Genomic DNA, 18,600 nt, shown 5'->3' on the forward strand with positions numbered 1-18,600 from the left:
ATCTTATTTTGACGAAATGAAAATACCAGAAAGAGTATGTTTAGGGTACTTAAGCTATAATGTAAGAATGTGTATCCCCCTGTCACTTAGATGTCATAGTAAACTGAGATGTAGTAGATGTGGAAATGAGCCTAAGTATGAAGAATGTAAAAAGACGTTAAACCAAAATGTTGTGATTGTCGGGGAGAACGTAGCGCAGCATAGAGAGGTTGTGAGGCACTAAAGAGAGCTGCTGAGGTTCAGAAAGTTAAAATGGGTTTCATATGAGTGTCATATGTCGTAGTGTAAAAAACATCTGTCAGTGATGAACCAGAATGTGAAATCGATGGATGTACGTAAACATAATTGTTCTGTTACGAAACACTCCTTAATATTTGAAAAGTTGAAATTTGTAATGTTTATAGGAGATGTGATAAACTGTACATCTCAGACAGTGAGTCATACTGAAAAAATTAAAATTATTGTCAAGGTGGCAGAAATTTCTTGGTTTAACAGGCATTACATGTGAAACTGTAAATGGAAATTTGATGGGTGGGCTGGTATCGGCTATTTCTCAAAGTGAAGGAACATAATGGGGTTTAAAATAGAGCAATGGAATGCTAGAAGCTTATGCGAATGGTCAGGAGTTTAAAAAGTTTATATCTGATAGAGCTATTCCCACAGATATTATACGTGTTCAGGAGAAATGGCTGTTACTTCACTTTAGTTTTTCTTTGCATGATTGTATAGTAGCAAGACATGACAGATTAACTGGTAAAGGGGGCGGAGTGGCTACTTTTATAAGACATAGTTTGGGATATAGAGCGGTGAATGTAAATGAAAAATATGAAACAGTAGTTTTAGAATTATTTGATACTGAAGGAGAAGTAATAGTAGTTACCTTTTACAATCCTTGTGAGATATTGTCTATTGAATTATTGACATCTATATATATTATATAATTCTGATTACTGAAGAATAGTGTGGTGTTGGGATTTTAATGCAAATAGCTCGTTGTGGAGTAGTGTTAGGACAGATAAAATGGTTTAGTGATTGAAGTTGTTTTTTATAGATATGTGTAATATGGTTTGTATTAATAGAGGAACAAGAACAAGGTTTAATATACAGAATCAAACTGAGAATGTCCGTGACCTTTGGCAGGAATTAGTAGATAGAAGATTATGAAGGACACATCATTAGGGAATGATTATAATCTTATAATATTTAGATATGGGATAGAATTATACAAAAATAAAGTAGTATAAATAGGTGGAATTTTGCTAAAGCTAATTGAGAAAGATTTAATAAAACATGTGAAGAGGGGTTAAAAAAAGTAATTGTAGAAGATAATGTGGATAATTGTAATGAAAAGAAATGCAGTGTTATTTATAAATCAGCTTTAGAAGCAATACTTAAAAGTCAGGGTGCTAGGAGAACAAAGGCTGGTCCATGGTGGAATGAAAACTGTTATGAGGTAATCCAGGAAAGGAACAAAATCTTTAGGAGAATTAAGAAATGTCACACTGTAAATATGAAAAGGCTCAGGCAGTTGTTAGAAAACCTGTAAAAAAAATGCAAAAAATGTATTGGAGAACACAGTGTGATAAGATCAGGAGGGATATTAAAATAGGGGACGTATAGAATAGGATTAAAGCAATGGAAGGAATTAAACAGGATATAAGACATTCAATTCTGATTAGTGAGGGCAAGTAGTATGTTACCGATGATGAGAAGGCTGATATATTAGATAAATCTTTTGTTAAAGTTCATGGCATGGAGAATTTAAGTAATGAGGTGAAATAATGTAGGAAATTTAACTTTGAAGTGTGATCCTGAAATATTACAAACTATCTATTTTAGTGATAGTATTACAGATATTGAATTTTCTTTGTATGAATTTAAAGATGCAGTAATAAGTATAAGTCGTACTTCTCTGGGGAAAAATGAGATTTGCTATCACATGCTCAAAAACATTACTGAGAAATCTCTTGAAGTAATATCATTTAGAGATTAGGTAAACTGCCTTCTACCCAGAACACAGCAGTAGTAATACCGGTTTTAAAACGAGGTAAAACACTGTCAGACCCGGCTAGTTACAGTATAGACTCATTAACGGCACATAATGAGTAAGATAATGGAGTGAAGGGTTAATCATTGTTTAACTTGTATCTCGAGTTGAAAAAAGGTAATAATGGCAAATTACCAAAGTGGTTTTAGAAAGGGTAGAATGATAATGGACTCAGTATTGAAACTAGAAAATGAAATTAGAAAAGCTCAGGCAAATAAAGAATTTGTAATAGCAGTTTTTTTGACATAGGAAAAGCATATGATATGTTGTTAATGGAAGGACTTTTATTAAAGTTGTGTAATTCTGGAACTGGTAGAATGTACAGTTTTATGAGTTTTTTATTAGGTAGAAGTATACAGGTAAATCATTGTATGCTGATGATGGAGCTTTTTGGATTAAGAGTAGGAATTTTTGTATATATTGCTAACAAAATGTGATTAGAAATAAAGTTGAAGAATAAGATACATAAATGGGGGTTTAAGCTTTCAGTGGCAAAATAGCAAGTGAGTTGTTTCAGTAAGAGAGTGAAAAGACCTAAGCTAACTTTAAGAGTGTATGGTCAACAGCTGGAAATGGTGTCAGTAGTTACATTTTTAGGTCCATACACGTGTAGTAAATTGACTTGGAAGTGTCATATAAGTAAAATTAGAGAGATTCGGTCTTTGAGAGTCTGTTGTGGTGCTGTTAAATCCTCGCCTAACTGCAATACAAGACAAGATGTGATAAATGCCATTAAACCTTTGCAGATTAAATTACTTTTAATGTACTGGGTACATATTTAAGGGCATAAGAATGATCACTCTGTAATTAGTGTATTAAGAAGAGATTGTTGGGAGCACCATAAAATAAAAAGTATTGTTAGTTTTGGGCAGGTGGGTTCAGCACAGGCTGAAATCATGGGGTTAATGAATTTTCAGATTGGTCCCACAGTAACACCAACATAACTTTTTCCAATGACATTAGTAGACTTTAGCATAAATGATCTGTTAAAAGCAAATAGTCAAGGTATGTCTGAAAAGATGATAGTAAATACATATTACTCAGAACTATTATGTGATATTAAGATTGTTTACATAAGCATTCAAAGATAATATAACATCAGCTTTTTGTGTCCCAGAATTACAAGTATATATTAAAAAAAGACTGTCTGATTATTTGTCAGTATTTACAACTGAAAAGATAGCCATTATTTTTGGTCTATAATGGATAGAAGAACTATGTTCAAACAGGGAACTTATCTGTTCTGATTCCTTTGCTGTCTTACAGATCATTAAAATGCGTAATTCTTCAGCAAGGCCTAACTTGTTACTGGAAGTGAATCAAGCAGTGTACCAGTTGCAGAATATGGGTCTGTGTGTTACTTTTTTATGGGTCCCAGCACATTAAAGGAGTCAAAGGAAATGAGGTAGTTGATGATTTGGCAAAAAAAGACACTAAACATCCTTTAATTGATTTAAAGGTGACATTTAGTAAATCGGAAATCAAGTCTGATGAGGTAGAAAATCAATGAGATGTGGCAAAAAATGTAGGACGCTGATGGTAAGGGAAGACGTTTATAGAATACAAAGCAGAGTTGGATCCATGAGAAAAGGGGGCAAAACAAGAAGGGGAAAAAATTATATTAACACACCTTAGAATTGGGCACACTAGATGAAATGGTACATTATTCAAGATGGGACAGCATCAGTCTGGAGCATGCAGAGCGTGTAATCAATTAGAGATAGTACAGCATATTTTATTAGAGTGTGTGACGTATAAACTAAGAGTTCAATATTTTAAATCCCTGGGAATGCATAATTTGAAGGTATGGAGATGAGTTTAAATTGATTCATATTTTGTTATTTAAAAACTATACGGTTATTAGAAAGCATTTAATTAGAAAATATAGGTACAGTATTTCTAGTCATTTGTTTTCCCCTTTCTGCATCATACACCAATCCAGTTGGTGGCGGTAATGGACCTTAAGTTGAAAAGTTTAAAAGAGTTCATCTTTTGAAAGGGTTGGGAGTCCAGCTAACCTTTAGGCCCACGTTAACCGAGATGGTAGTGTGGTGAGTGAGTGGTCAAGGCCCTTGCATATTGATAGGAGACTTAAACTGTGTTTTATTTCTTCTTTAGTGTAAATAATCTCTTGATTTCCCTTTTCTCCGTTCGCTCGCCAACCCCTGGTGTTGGGTAATTACAAATAGCGTGATGTATGTATGAGATATAGCATAGTGTGAAGGTGTAGATGACGCATACAGGAAGCAAAGAATAAACTGCATGGCACAGTGTAAAGATTTATTGGAATATTTCCTTGTACACAACATTAGTAGTAACGATGGTGTCTTGTCCTTGAATGAGTTTTCCTTGGCATGGATCATTTATAACATTAACTATAACGTCAGATGAACGTCGAACTCGTGAGAAGGCTACATAAAGTTGTCCATGTCCCAAAACGGGCTCAGAGAGGTAGATGCCAACCTTGTATATGGTTTGTCCTCGTGATTTGTTGATGGTCATGGCAAATGTAGGTTTAATGGGGAACTGTTGCCGTTTAAGTGTAAAAGGTAATTCTAGGTCAGAACTTGTAAGGTCAGTTCTAGGAATCAGAACAGTATTGTTAGCATGTGATCCTGTAAGAACTTTTGCTTCAATAACATTGTGTGTCAAGGTGTTGACGACTAAACGTGTACAATTGCATAAACCTTGTTTAGTGTTAAGGTTTCTTAATAGAATGATTATTGTTCCGATATTAAGGTTAAGATTGTGTTGTGGTAATCTGGCTGGGTTAATAGTGTTCAAATATTGTAAGGGGAAATTAAGATGGTCATTGTCGTCATCAGAGTCAACTTTGTCAGAGCTTAGAAAGAGCCGTGCTTCTCCAGGAAGTAATGCAATGACTTGGTTTTTTATGTGATCAACATTAATATCTTTTGGACATAATATAGTCCGTTGTGTTAAAAGGGGTATTTGGTCTAATGAGATTGTTGTTCCAAATATCTCCGTAACTAAGTCGTCGCAGATAAAGGGTTGAGGAATTGTAATAATATCTGGGTGAAGTCCATCTGTATTGGTGAGTGTCCCATGTCCCAGTTGTAATAACCAATTGTTATATTCTGAATCTGGACATCGCATGTTTTGTACTAACTGTATCTTTTGAAAGCAATGCCAAATGTCCGCGTATTTTAAGGTGGACTGAACATTAGGTGAGCGCATGGCATGTGGAACAATAGCTAAGCACTGTCTAAAATCTCCTCCTAATAAAAGTACCTTTCCCCCAAAGGGAATATTATTATTCATCAACGTCTGTAGAAGTTTATCAATGGTGTTGAGTAAGTGACTGGATGCCATTGTACATTCATCTATAATTAACAGTTTTGCAAGACGGATGTCACGTGCATTGTTACTGTTCATTTTCATAGTGGATACCTGAATAAGGAGTGACATGTGTTTTTGGAGCGAGACATTTTTTCTTCCGCGGTGTCAGAAGCGTGTTGTAGGCGCCGACGTGTATTGTTTTTTTTCATGTGGGTTCGTGTTTGTGGTCCTGTTACTCGAGGCGTATCGTTTTGTACCCGTGATCGTGAATTCATGACTTGTTTGTTCTTTATCGTTAGTAATATGGATAAGTAATAAGGAGGATCGTACTCACTGTTAATATGGAGCCTTTTCTGTGGTTGTACGGTTAATAGTGCATCATTGTAATGAGATTCACCTATGGTGTATAGTTTGAACGTGTTTAGATGACGTATGTTTAATACGGACTGTTCGTTTCTTCGTATTATTACCCATCAGGTGTCGCGCCTGTATATGTATTGTAGTCCGGTCTCTTGTTGTTTATGTATGACGTTGTTTGTAGGCGTGCGTCTTTTTAGAAGTGCGTGGAATGTGCTGTATAGTCTGTACGTTGATTTCAGATGCAAGTTGTAGGCGAATGCTTCTATCGTAGTATCTGCCGTTTTCCGAAACACAAATCTCTTTCTGTAATATGTTGGGTTTGATGTGTGACCCTTTAAGGACTCCGTAGTCTGTCCCGTTTAACTGTGGTGTGGGGGTGTGAGTCCTCTTTTTCAGTACTATCTCGGGCCTGATTTGTGAAGTTTTGTGGACTCCTTAGACTGTCCCGTTTTACTGTTAGGCGGGGATAATCTGATTCAAATATGTTGTGTTGTCCGTATGTGTGGGGTGTTTGTATGATCTCGAGTGTTCGTTGTTGGTTGCTCTTCCGTTTTTGAGCCTCAATCTCGGGCTCGATGGGTGACCGTGTGTGGAGTTCGTAGTCTGTCCCGTTTCACTTTGGGGTGTGTGTCTGACTCCTCTTTTATGTGTGATATGGGCGCGTTGCCTCATTTCTTATTTCTGTTAGTGGAGGGGTGCTTTGTGTCTCATTTCTTATTTATGTTAGTGTGTGAAATCCGTAGTCTGTCCCGTTTCGTGTGCAATGGGCTTTGTGTGGCGCTCGCGTCTGACTCCTTTTGTTTTGTGTGCTAGGTGATGCGTTGCCTCATTTCTTATATCTGTTAGTGGAGGGGGGCTTTGTGTGTCGTGGGTCTGAATCCTCTTTTTTGTGTGTGTCCCGTTTCGTGTGCTATGGGCTTCATGTGGCGCTGTGTGCCATGGGTTTGTGTGGCGCCTGTGTCTGACTCCTTTGTTTTGTGTGCTATGGGCGCGGCGCCTCCTTTCTTATTTTCCGTTGCTTGGAGGGGGCTTTGTGTGGCGCCTGCGCACTACGTCTTTTGCGTCCACGGCCCACGTCCCTGCGTCCATATCCGGTTTACCATTCTCGTTTAGTAATATGGATAATCTCTTGATTTCCCTTTTCTCCGTATAATTTAAGCAGGGAGAAGAATGAAGGACATTTGATTTTTTGTATATAGTTTTTTTTTCTTCACTCTTGTAGTTAAAAGTCAAGCAAAATGACACCTTTTATTGGCTAACTAAAAAGATTACAATATGCAAGCTTTCGAGGCAACTCAGGCCCCTTCTTCAGGCAAGTTTGCATATTGTAATCTTTTTAGTTAGCCAATAAAAGCTGTCATTTTGCTTGACGTTTCACTACATTCATAATGGCTGACACGGTACAACATGCTAGTACTTCTTTAATCCTTACATATTGCTTTTGAGAAGGAGGAAATGGATACTTTTATTTTTTGTGTAAATAGTGTTTAGAACAAGAGTTATGTTTCTTTTCCTTTCCGGAGGTTTTGGTTGGACTGGGAGGAAGGGAAAAGACTTAATTTTTGTTGTTTGTTATTTCTGCTGTGTGTGTTTTTATTAATGACACCTTATTACTTTGGTTTGGGAACTTCATTTTTGCACTTTTTATTGGAAGCCCAAAATTCTTCTTTTTTTTATATATAACTTTTATAAATTCTTGTCTGTGTCTTTCTGCTCTCTCAGTCAATACGTTCGGTGCATGAGCTACAAAAGCCAGAAGTGTGGGTCTTGCATCTTATTGACAAATCCTTTAAGTGTCTGTCTTTGCTTGTATTCACAGTGATGTAATCAGCAGGATTTATTCTGAAGAAATTAAACAACAATCTTAACATCTAAACTCAAGTTGAGTCCTTTTGGCAGCTGGGTGAATAGATCTCGCAGTTACAAGGTGAGGTTGTGAGCCAGCAGAGTTCACCAAAGCATCAGCCTGCAGTCCTGCAGAAATGGCACCAGAGTAAGAATATGGATTCTAGACTACCTAGCTACTATTGCTACTTCAGCACCGATATGGGGATACAGAAGTATACCTCTTAGCATTCAAGGGATCTGCAAATAACCAGTACTGGCACCAATAAAATAGACCCATACTGTTACACCTTTCCAAACAGGTAAAGCCTTAAATGCCAGTTGCAATTTAAACAAGCCGGCAAATTATGATATTTTAAAAAAATGATATCCTGGCCCTGTAAAGAGTAACCCCAGTTATGACTGCCAAGAAGTACCCGTTTGATTCACGTATGCCTATTAGTGACCAAAGTTTTGACCTATGCGACGGTGTCTCAGATGAATGAACATCATCTTAAATTAAACCTCCCAACGTCTGATATCTTCTGCCTTCCTTTTGTTTCTGCGGTGGAAAGGGTGAGATTTGGGTGCAACACCAGTCATATGGCTGTGAAGAGGGGACACAGATCATCACAGATCACTGCGTATTTGTGTTACATTTTCCTTTAACTTCATTTAAATAACTTATACTGTTAATGATTAAACATGTTGTTGGGTGCACGGTGGTGCAGCCTGTAAGGAGGTAACGTCGCGAGTGTTACCGGCTTGGAGGTTGCATGTTTTCCTCCTGTCTACGTGCGTTTCCTCGGGGTGCACTACGCCCCTTTAACACACCAATCTTATAGAGCGCTAAAATTGCAACGCAGCTTCAGGTAATCTTCTCTGTTTTGTTCCAGTTTTAACGCTTTGTATGTATAATACATATAAAGAGTGTGGTTGTTGTCATTTAAGACTTAAGTGCTTTGTACGTTTCTCCTTCGTGGTTAGCGAGATGAGAACTTACGCAACAGACTGCATTCATTTTTTTTAATATTTTTTTTCCTGCTCAGTACTTGTGACATAAATACTGTAATTGGTAGTATAATATAATGTTGATGTTACTGAGCTTTGCTAACAGGAATCGTTTCTGATATCTACAAAAATATTCCACTTTTCACAAGCCTATTATGGTGGATACAAATGATATGCGACAATCGGTTTGGGCAGCCAATAGGAGCTAGAAGTCAGAAGATGACAATCCTCGTTATCGCGGACAGCCTCGTCAGGCTGCTTTAGGCAAACAACCTGTTGGCGGCAGGGTCACGTGACATCGAGATCACCTGATCGCCGTTTCAGGTTGGACTTTTACGCTCCAAATCGCACCATCAACACTTTGTCCCAGTGCATTATAGGGCTGTGATGTTATGCGCTATGCCAGTGTGGTTAAAAGTAGGGTTGTCGGCGAGTTATTAAGCTCAAACAATTCGCCTGTCGAGTAAAGTAATTGACAGAAACATGCTGCCGTCAAGGTCCCGTTTTTCCTCTTTAGCGCGGCGCTCCACCCATTTTAGTTTATGTTTCAGATTAATTTTACTATTTAATTCATGTTAACTTTTTACTTTGTTTTTCATGTCAATTTTATAGTATATGCATTTTCAATTTTCTTTCTTTCCTTCCTTGGGATCCACCATAGACTGTTTGGTAGGAAGTCAGTCAGCAGTCACTTTCTAACTCGCTTAGTCCTCAACAGGGTGACGGGGGTCTGCTGGAGTGCCTTTAACATTTTATTGACTTTCTTATAAGGCATGAACTACCTTCTAGAAATACAGTATGCAGCTGGGTGGTTTGCATGTCTTTCACACAATGTATTTGTAAATGTGCTTGTTTCACTATGCATCCATCTGTCCATTCCTTTTGTCGTCAGTTCACCAGCGCAGGGTCCTGGGACAGCTGAAGTTATTCCTAGCAAGTACTGGGAATAAGGAAAGAACAATCCCCAATTTAGTATCACCAGTCTAGCTAACCTGCATGTCTTTAGAGCACCCCGAGGAAATGCACGTACACACGGGAAGAACATGCAACCTCCAGGCAGGGTCGACCAACTTTCCCAAAATAAATAAAGAAAAAACAGAAACCTTAGTGACTGCGCAATAACGAAATAGTGCGGGTATGATACCCAAGCCTTAAAAGTCAAGGCAGTGCGAATGAATTTAGATGTAAACATGCACTCTGACCTAAACCTTAAAATTATACATTTATCACATTAATAGGACTGCAGTTTCACTTAAGGAATATTGGAAACGTTAGTCCTCTTAACATTGCAAGATACTGAAAAAATAATTCATACCTTTGCTTTTAGTTGGCTAAGTTTTTGTAATTCACTCCTAACAGGACCACCTAAGAAAGACATGAATCGGTTGCGGCTACTGCAGAATGCAGCAGCAAAAATCTTAACTAGAAAAAGGAAAACTAGAAAAATAATGGTGTTGAAAGCCTTAAATAATCTTGCCCCTTCTTATATTTTGGAGTTCCTGTCCCCTACATACCAAGTTGTAAACTTAGATCTTGTGAAAATGGTCTGCTTATAATTCCAAGAGTGCCAAGCTAAAAGAAGTGGTAGGGAGGCCATTTGCTGCTCTGCACCAACAATCTGGAATTGTTTACCAGTAGAGATCTGCTAGGATAATACGGTGGAACAATGAAAGAACTGCTAAAAAAAAAAAAATCATTGTTTAAGTTTGGCTTTTCATAGCTACATCTTAGTTATACTCTGAATGGACTAAAATATGTTTAGAATGATCATAATGTTCTGGGAATTGTAATCTTTGCTAATCTTTACTTTTCTCTTCTTTCTCTACCAGTTCTTCTGTAGTGGAGTTTTGTGCCACTGCCACCTGATCGAGGCACCGCGCAGCCACCTATCATGCTGGAATGAAGGTGGGTCCCCCCGCTCTCCACGACATTGACTGAGTCGAATCCTCTCAGACGAAGCCTGGAAACAATTAGAAGCGACTTAAGAACATTTACGTTTGGTAGAATGCCCTGTAGAGCGGGCCAATCTTTTGGTCTTGGAACTCCTGCAGATTATTTTTTCTCCAGCTTTACAGGACTTTTGTTTGTTTTTTCTGACCTCACAGCCATCTGACCTTATCTCTGTACTCATCTATAGAGACTTACAATACGACATCATATATAGGGACACTACTCTTGTACTAATTATATATGTTTTATGAATTTTTTTTTTGTTATGTATTATTATTCTTACCTAATCCTATTTGTTTTTTCTTTTGTTGTAACTTTCTCTTTGACATCTTATAAAACACTTTGAGTTACATTCTTTGTATGAAAATGTGCCATAGAAATAAATGTTGCTGTTGTTATCTGCTGCCTGCTTAATAAAGTTATTTGTAATGATTCTCACTTTTTGATAAGCTACATGGGTCTCAACGCTTAGAGTTCCACCTACCGGTCCATTTCCTCATCCCCTATAAATCAGTTATATGGATGCAGAGATGCGCTTCCATTGATTTGAGAGGAAATTAAGGCAGGAACCAGCCCTGGACAGACCCACCAAGTGTCATAAACACTCAGATAATCTCTGCTACTGTATAATTCTGACCAATACATTTAACTGTAAGGTAAGAAATAATAACGTGTAAATTACTGATTCATTTTTCACAGGGAATGCTGTTCTGTACCGTATTTTATGTTTACTGAGTTGGTAAATCTTAACACTTCAAAAGTTCCAAAGCCTCCTCTGCAAAACTGTTGCTGTGAAGAGGTGCCACATCCACCCGATTTTACAAATGTGGCCATGTGTGACTGGACAGCCACCCTCCACGGGATGAGCTGTGTCCAGGATTAAAATATCAAGTCAGCTACAGTGGAATGGCTGCACACACAACCCAGAAAAGCTTTGTGAACGTGTAACAAACATCATCAATAATCCTTGTTTGGTGTCATTTATTTTATTTGGTGTTCCTCTTAATAGAACAGTCTCAAAGCTGTTTCATTTCTACTGGTACGTTTAGTGTGACACAGTGGTGCAGTTGTGTCTCGCAGTAAGGAGAGCTGAATTTATGTTCTGAGTACTCCCTGCGTGGAGTTTGCATGTTCTCCCCGTGTCTGCATGGGTTTCCTCCGGGTGCTCCGATTTCCTCCCACAGTCCAAAGACATGCAGGTTAGGTGGATTGACGATTCTAAATTGGCCCTAGCGTGTGCTTGGTGTGTGGGTGTGTTTGTGTGTGTCCTGCGGTGGGTTGGCACCCTGCCCAGGATTGGTTCCTGCCTTGTGCCCTGTGCTGGCTGGGATTGGCTCCAGCAGACCCCCATGACCCTGTGTTAGGATATAGCGGGTTGGATAATGAATGGATGGATGGATGTTTACAAAGGTGTAACTGCTTTTAAGTCAGGAAATAAAATCATCTGGGATAAAATCACCTGCCATTTTATATGTATTCTCTTATTGAAGAAATAGTACCAAACTTTAAACAAAAATCAGCAGAGGCAATCATATAATTATGGTCAGATAAGTGGTGAATCAATATTGTTATTAAACCATTCATCTAAGAATAATGATTTTTCCATTGTTGGTAATGTGTTTATTATTTCAGAGAAAATGTGGAGAAAAATTATGTATGTAAATCAAAAGCCAACTCAACAAAACTTGCTTATGAAAAATAGGCAACTGTATAGGTAGTTTGCTAATTTGATATGTGCATTAGAGCAGGAATTGTAACCCACCAATGTTGCTAAATATAATATTTGGTACGCAGTACAATTTACTACAGGAATTTTAAAGAAATGTTTAAATCCAGTTAATTTGCATATTCAGGTTGAGTGTGAAGAAATCGATGACACCAAGTCTCCATCTGATATTTTATTTTTTAATACCTCCTCTGACTTGGGGGTTGGTGGTAGGATTGGCACTCCAGCCACCATATAAAACCTCACACTGTTCCATTCCAATTGAACTAGCGTGGTGCCGAGGTGTCACCCGTTGCATGGCTGCACTTGGGTCCTAAAATTGGGATCCTGAGCTTGTTTGTTGTGTTGAGGGTGCGGCAATATCAGTGCATTATCCCAACTTCTGTAAGGAGCATCTAATGATGAAAATACATATGACACTCTCGATAATCCCTCTGCTTTACGGAGCAGGACTCTGCCCTGGATGGATAAATATCTAGTCATCCAAGCATTGCATTTCTTATACATTTCACCGAAGACTGACATATAATTTAAGGTGATCCTATTTCATACATTTTCTGAAATGTTAATGCCAAGATAACAAATGTTTTTTTTGAATTGGTATGTCAAAAATTGTACTATTATCACATTTTTTCAAAGGAAAGTGTTCACATTTTTTAATGTTGAGATTTAGATCTGAAAAGCTTGTTAATTGTTAATTATTTCAAGGGATTTAGAAACTTCATGTTTATTGTTCAAATTATCGACTAACTGTAATTTTGAAGTCATTATCATTAAAACTAATACCTTGAAAGGAACTTTGTTCAATCAAAATATTAAGAATTTGAGCAGCCAAGAGAAAGAGCAAAGGAGAGGTCAGACATCCTTGGCTTATTCCTCTTTCATCATTTAATCTATGTGACATCTCAAGACAAGCTTAACTGAACTGTTAATACCTTTACATAGAGTTTTAATGGTCTGAAAAAATTAATGTCCCAAATTAAAAAAATGTAAAGAAACAAAATTGAAAGTATGGCTAATAATATCAAAAGATTTGTGAAATCAATAAATAATATGCATGGATCACCCTCTAACCATTCATGGTAATCAATAAGGTCCAATACCTGATGAGTATTATATGAAATGTGATATCCTTTCGTAAAGCCACATTGACATTCACTAATAATGTCATCTAGGCCTCATTTAAGATGTCTAGCTAAAAACTGAGGCAATAATTTTAGAATCACTATTAAGTAAGGTAATAGAGCACCAATTATCAATCAACTGATTGTCTTTATGAGGTTTGGGTATGAGGGCAACACCTTCTTTCATACTAGGTGGCAATTCTTCAGCATTGTAGGACTCCTCATAAACTGAAACACATCACGTTTATCAATGAATTTCTTACAAAATTCTGCAGTATGCCCATCATTTCCAGGAGCCTTATTGGTTTTCAAATTAAGAACAATTATCTTAAAGTCTTGTAAAGTAATATTTTCAGAACATTCCTTTCTGAATTCCTCATTAGTAACTACTGGATTCTTAATTGAGGAGAACAACTGAGGACAATCAGGGTGGTTAGTGGCTTTATATAGGCTGCTATAAAAATTAGTGACAAACCTTGACAAATTTCATCAATTTGTAATCTTCTTATCATGTTGTTTTGCACATTCCTTTTCTCAAGTCCAAAAAAAAATTTGCTATTCTTTTCTGCCTTTTCCATCCATCTGCCCATACATCGTATAGATGCTCCTTTTGCCTTTTCCATATAGAACTCATCTAGCTCCTTGCTGCAGCCATTAATGCTCAATAGTTTAATTTGGTTTTCTTTTTGGACTTAACAAAAGCTAAAATTCTTTACAATCAAACAGACAGAATTTATACTCCAAACAATTTCAAAATTAATCTAGAAGAAACAAAGAAAACATTTTAAATATGAGATGAAACAAAACCTAACAGAACAAAAATTCAACCTCCCACCAACAGAAACAGATGACATCCTAAAGCAGAAGAAAAAACACATTTTCCCCTATATGTATGCTTATTCTAATATTTTTTAAATTAAGTCTTGCCATATTTTAAAGCTGTTTTAGACAGATCCTCTAAGCAAATAATATACAACATTAGTTTCTCAGTTATACAACCCTCAATAATATACTCGTACAAAATCAGTTTCTCAGGCATACACTGTGGGCTGTGAGTCTTCCAATTAAGAAAGACAATTCTACATTCTACTAGTGTTGCATAGGCTGATACGAACCATTTGTCCCTATCTGGGAGGTCCTCCAAATACAGCTAATGGGTTAGGAATGACTGTGACCCCAGTGCTGTCTGATAAATATTACAATGACACAGGACAAGTTACATCAGCCAGGGATGAATCACCAAAAGAATCAGGTGGCATTATATCATCTATAGCATGAGCAACTCTAAAAACAGCAACTCATGCACAATAGCGGGTGTTTTTTCCAACTACTGCTGCAAAAGGCAAGCAATCCTTTCAAGAATAGCAAGCCACCTCAAAGAGCCATGTAAAGAGCAGAGAATCCAGCCTTTGGGGCTCTCTGTGTCAACGCTATATTGGTGTCATAAGTGGGATGTGAAGAAGACCTTCAGTCTGACTTAGCAGAGCACTGAGTGTTTTGGAGACCTAAAACGAATCTGCTTGCCTCTTCTGAGAAGGTGCTGGAGAGTCTCAAGGCTCAGAGCCATAATCTGGAGTGCTGTTTGTAGCAGCAGTTCAAGGATGGAGACAGCTGAGAGACTGACACATCTGCAACTCCACCACTGCTTCTCCATGTGCTAAGGTCCATTAGCCCACGTGCACGGGCACCATTGCAGTTTCAGGCTCATGGAGCTGGGAAAGGTGTGGTAGATTGAGTTACCTCTGGCCCCAAGTGAGCTGTGAAAGGCAGGACTGGAAGAAAAATGCACAGGCAAAGGACAAGGAAGATCATAGAGGTGTTGTGGAACAGTGGTAAAGGAAGAGTCTAAAAGTTGAGATCCAGACTTGGAATATGGTTTGCATTGCCAGCTTAGTAAAAGGAAATGGCAAAATGATCTGAATATTTGTATCTCCACACAACGAAGTTCACCTGCTTGTCTACAGCTGATCAGCATTTAATACCTCTGTTGACTACATGACAGCACACCACTTAACATCCTGGTTGTGCCACCTGCAAGTGCAGCACGCAACATCCCTGCTGCACCATCTGACATGACAGTGCTCCCGATCCCTAATGTTGTGGCCTCAACACCAAAGTGTGAGAGACCTTCCTGCCATTTTGACAAGTCATTTTAAGGATAGCAAGCCATCTCAAAGAGCCATGTAAAGAACTGAGAACCCAGCCATTGGGACACTCGGTACCAACAGTACAGTATTTAAAGGTTTTTAATCCAAAATGATGTTAATTTGACACATTCCCAAAACATATGGCCTAGTGATGCTGGAGCTGGATGGCAACGCTCACAGGTTGGATCAAAGTAATCTAAGATCTAAGTTGGATCATACTATGTAATTGCAACACAAACACTGACTTAATCAGTTTTAATGAGAAAAGATGTCGATAAAAGAAGAGAAGAAGCGAGCCACTAGGGTGGAGAAAACAAGAGCTGCTCAGGAAGAAGCAAACACATCATCCTCTGAGCAAACGAATGGTAAATGTACAAAGAAAGAGGATGAAAACTATGAATGCTCAAGTCAAGTGTATTCACTGCATGTTATCTTGCATTGCGCCATTACTGGTATATTATATTTTACAGTGTTCTGGCAGGGCACATATTCAAACACTAAAACTAAAACCTAATATGAAGTATGGATAAATTAATGCAAGGAATTACTAAGGAACAGACTGAGCATCACATGGCAAGAACGAGAGTTTTGGTGAATAGTTAACATTGGATCAGATAGGGAAGGCTGAGCTTCACCAATATTCTTCAATTTCATTAGGAAGCAACAAAAACAAATGATCATGAAAGAGCATACAACACAATCTGTATTATTACATTTTTTTGATAAAGTATAAGTGAAAGTTATTCAACTTTAAAAAATTTAATCTGAATGTTCAATGGGAGGTGTGAAACTTCACATTACACCTAATGAGACAGATCTAGAAATTGTGCTTACATCCACACATTGTGAAAACGTCATACAAAAGGCATGTTATGTACAAATCAGCGGTGGTTATACATAAGTTATGTACCTCTTCAGGAGTTCTGTGTACAGTTTTGGAGTCCAATCAAAGAAAACCACACAGCAACACAAAAAGGACCTTCAGAGAACACTACCTAAGCTGATTCCAGGTAGAGGCTTTTACCTATGAGGAAAGACTGAAGGCGAGTATGAGGTCATGTGATTGGCATTCCCTTTTTAATTGTGAAAGGAATTAGTCCAGGGAACTTTTTAAGAGATGGAGATAGAAGGAAAATCATTAAGGGTAGATTCTGCACCAATGTCAGAAAGTCTTACTTTACACAAAGAACAATAGACAAACAGTATAAGAGACCAAGTAGATGCTAGAGAGCAGGACTTCTGGGGCTTTGTTTGAATTACAGTATTTCCACTATATCATAACAGTACATTTTAATAGAAGTACACATTAACAGCTGCATTGTTTGGCCTGAAGAAATCATTTAATCTGAGATGTGCGTGACATATCTGCCTCTTTTGGTTCTTGATGCTTTATGCCATTTTATGCTAAAACACTTTAAAAGGATGTGTATCATGAGCATGAAAATGTTTAAACTGATATCTAGCTTCAAAACTCTGCAAGTTAATATTAAAGCAAACCATGTTAAAAATCATATTGTGTTCCTGTCATTGATTTCTTAAATAATGTCCAGCAGTCTGACATTTATAAAGTACAGTAATTAATTGACTCATTAATACCCAATACTGAAACAACTTTACTGAAAATCGCTGTTTATAGCTGTGATAGCCTCTGATGTCATTACAGAACTAACATTATGAAGAACATACTAAGCATTTACAAATGTAATTTTCTGACTTTGTCACTAGGGTCACCGCAAGGTTATGAACTCCTTAAAATTCTATTATCTCCTGCATCTCACCCCCATATGTACACACACCAATGTCAAGAATGATGAAGTAAACACCACACCAACTTGTTTTACTTTTGTCAATGTTTTTATTTTAAAAACAAAACAATACAAAAAAGAATTATTCAGAATAAACTTCTGCAATGTTCAAATGCTTTTTACATTATGACATCCCTGGAGATTAGTGCAGGTTCTGCTTCGTATGGGCAAAGCCCCTCATATCTGCGCAAGATGTGAATTGTGATCTAGAAGAATAGAATATAAAAACAGATAAATCCAACAATGACAATATTGCAAAATACGGTTTACATTTTCTGGCTACAATTTTAAAAGTTAAAGAGGGTAAGCGGCATTGGCCCATGAGAGTCAGATGTACCAGTACAGTAAAGTGTACTCAATGCTCAAATCCCTGTAGCTGCTCTGTGACCCCAACAAGCTGCAAAATTTAAACACACACCTTTACTCAGAGAAAAAATACTTTTAAAGGGGAGAGAAATTGTTGCAATAGTGTCCCACATGGCCCCTCAAGGGGCAAAAAAGAAAGTTTTTTGGGCAAAAAATTACAAGTTTTACTAACTGCCATACAAAACTAACATCAACATTTCGTTGTTGCTTATACGTAATTTAAACCTTACATACTGTGGTGTAATGCTCTTCAAATTCAAAAAAAGAAAAAAAGAAGTGCTATAATTGAAAGAGTACTTTATGTCCCTGACTACTGTAATGATGGTCCTGTATGATTAGGGGGCCCGTACTGATCTTTTCCCTGGCGTGCTATGGAGTGTGTGAAGGCATCTTAGTAATCTGTAATGTAAGGCAAGGCAACTGGCCCACAGAACCAAAACACTGGCCTGTGAGCATGCACTTCTCTCCGATAACACTGTCCCTAACCCCTGTTCTTGTCTGTGCGACACTGTCACAGAAAACAGTACAGTACAATGCTCTAACCCCCTCTGTGTACCCTCTTTCCAAGCTGGTTACATTTGATGCCAGAACAGTGATCTTCTTTCTTTCTCCATTTCTCTAAGGTCCTCTTCAAATCGCAGCCTTCTATCCATTAAGTAGCCACTGTTTTGGACTTTCATCCAAATTAAGTCCTGCAGCCAGTGAAATGCAAACAAAACAATAACAGGTCACGTTCTGGAACCTTCTTGGCAATCCAATCCGTTAGCTACATGCACAGCAAGTCTGGCGCTTTCACCTGCCTCAGGAGACAAATGCATACAAATTTCTAGTAGTGCTGGGAGGTATACCGGTTCATACTGAAAACCGTTTTTATTTTTGTTATGATATGGATTTTTCTTATACCGCAATACCGGTTTAAATAGCCTAAACAACGTTCGGA

The 18,600-nt window shown here is 37.7% G+C and overlaps 1 protein-coding gene and 1 long non-coding RNA gene across 3 annotated transcripts in view; one reads left to right on the plus strand and one right to left on the minus strand.

Moving 5' to 3' along the window:
* Positions 1-18,600, plus strand: part of LOC127526605 (uncharacterized) — a 120,001-nt gene that overhangs the window by 93,092 nt on the left and 8,309 nt on the right. The window lies entirely within an intron of this gene.
* LOC127526840 (uncharacterized) overlaps positions 1-18,600 on the minus strand; it is a 36,902-nt gene that overhangs the window by 11,623 nt on the left and 6,679 nt on the right. The window lies entirely within an intron of this gene.

The sequence above is a fragment of the Erpetoichthys calabaricus genome, chromosome 2, assembly GCF_900747795.2.
Source record: "Erpetoichthys calabaricus chromosome 2, fErpCal1.3, whole genome shotgun sequence".
Classification (NCBI taxonomy): Eukaryota; Metazoa; Chordata; class Cladistia; order Polypteriformes; family Polypteridae; genus Erpetoichthys; species Erpetoichthys calabaricus.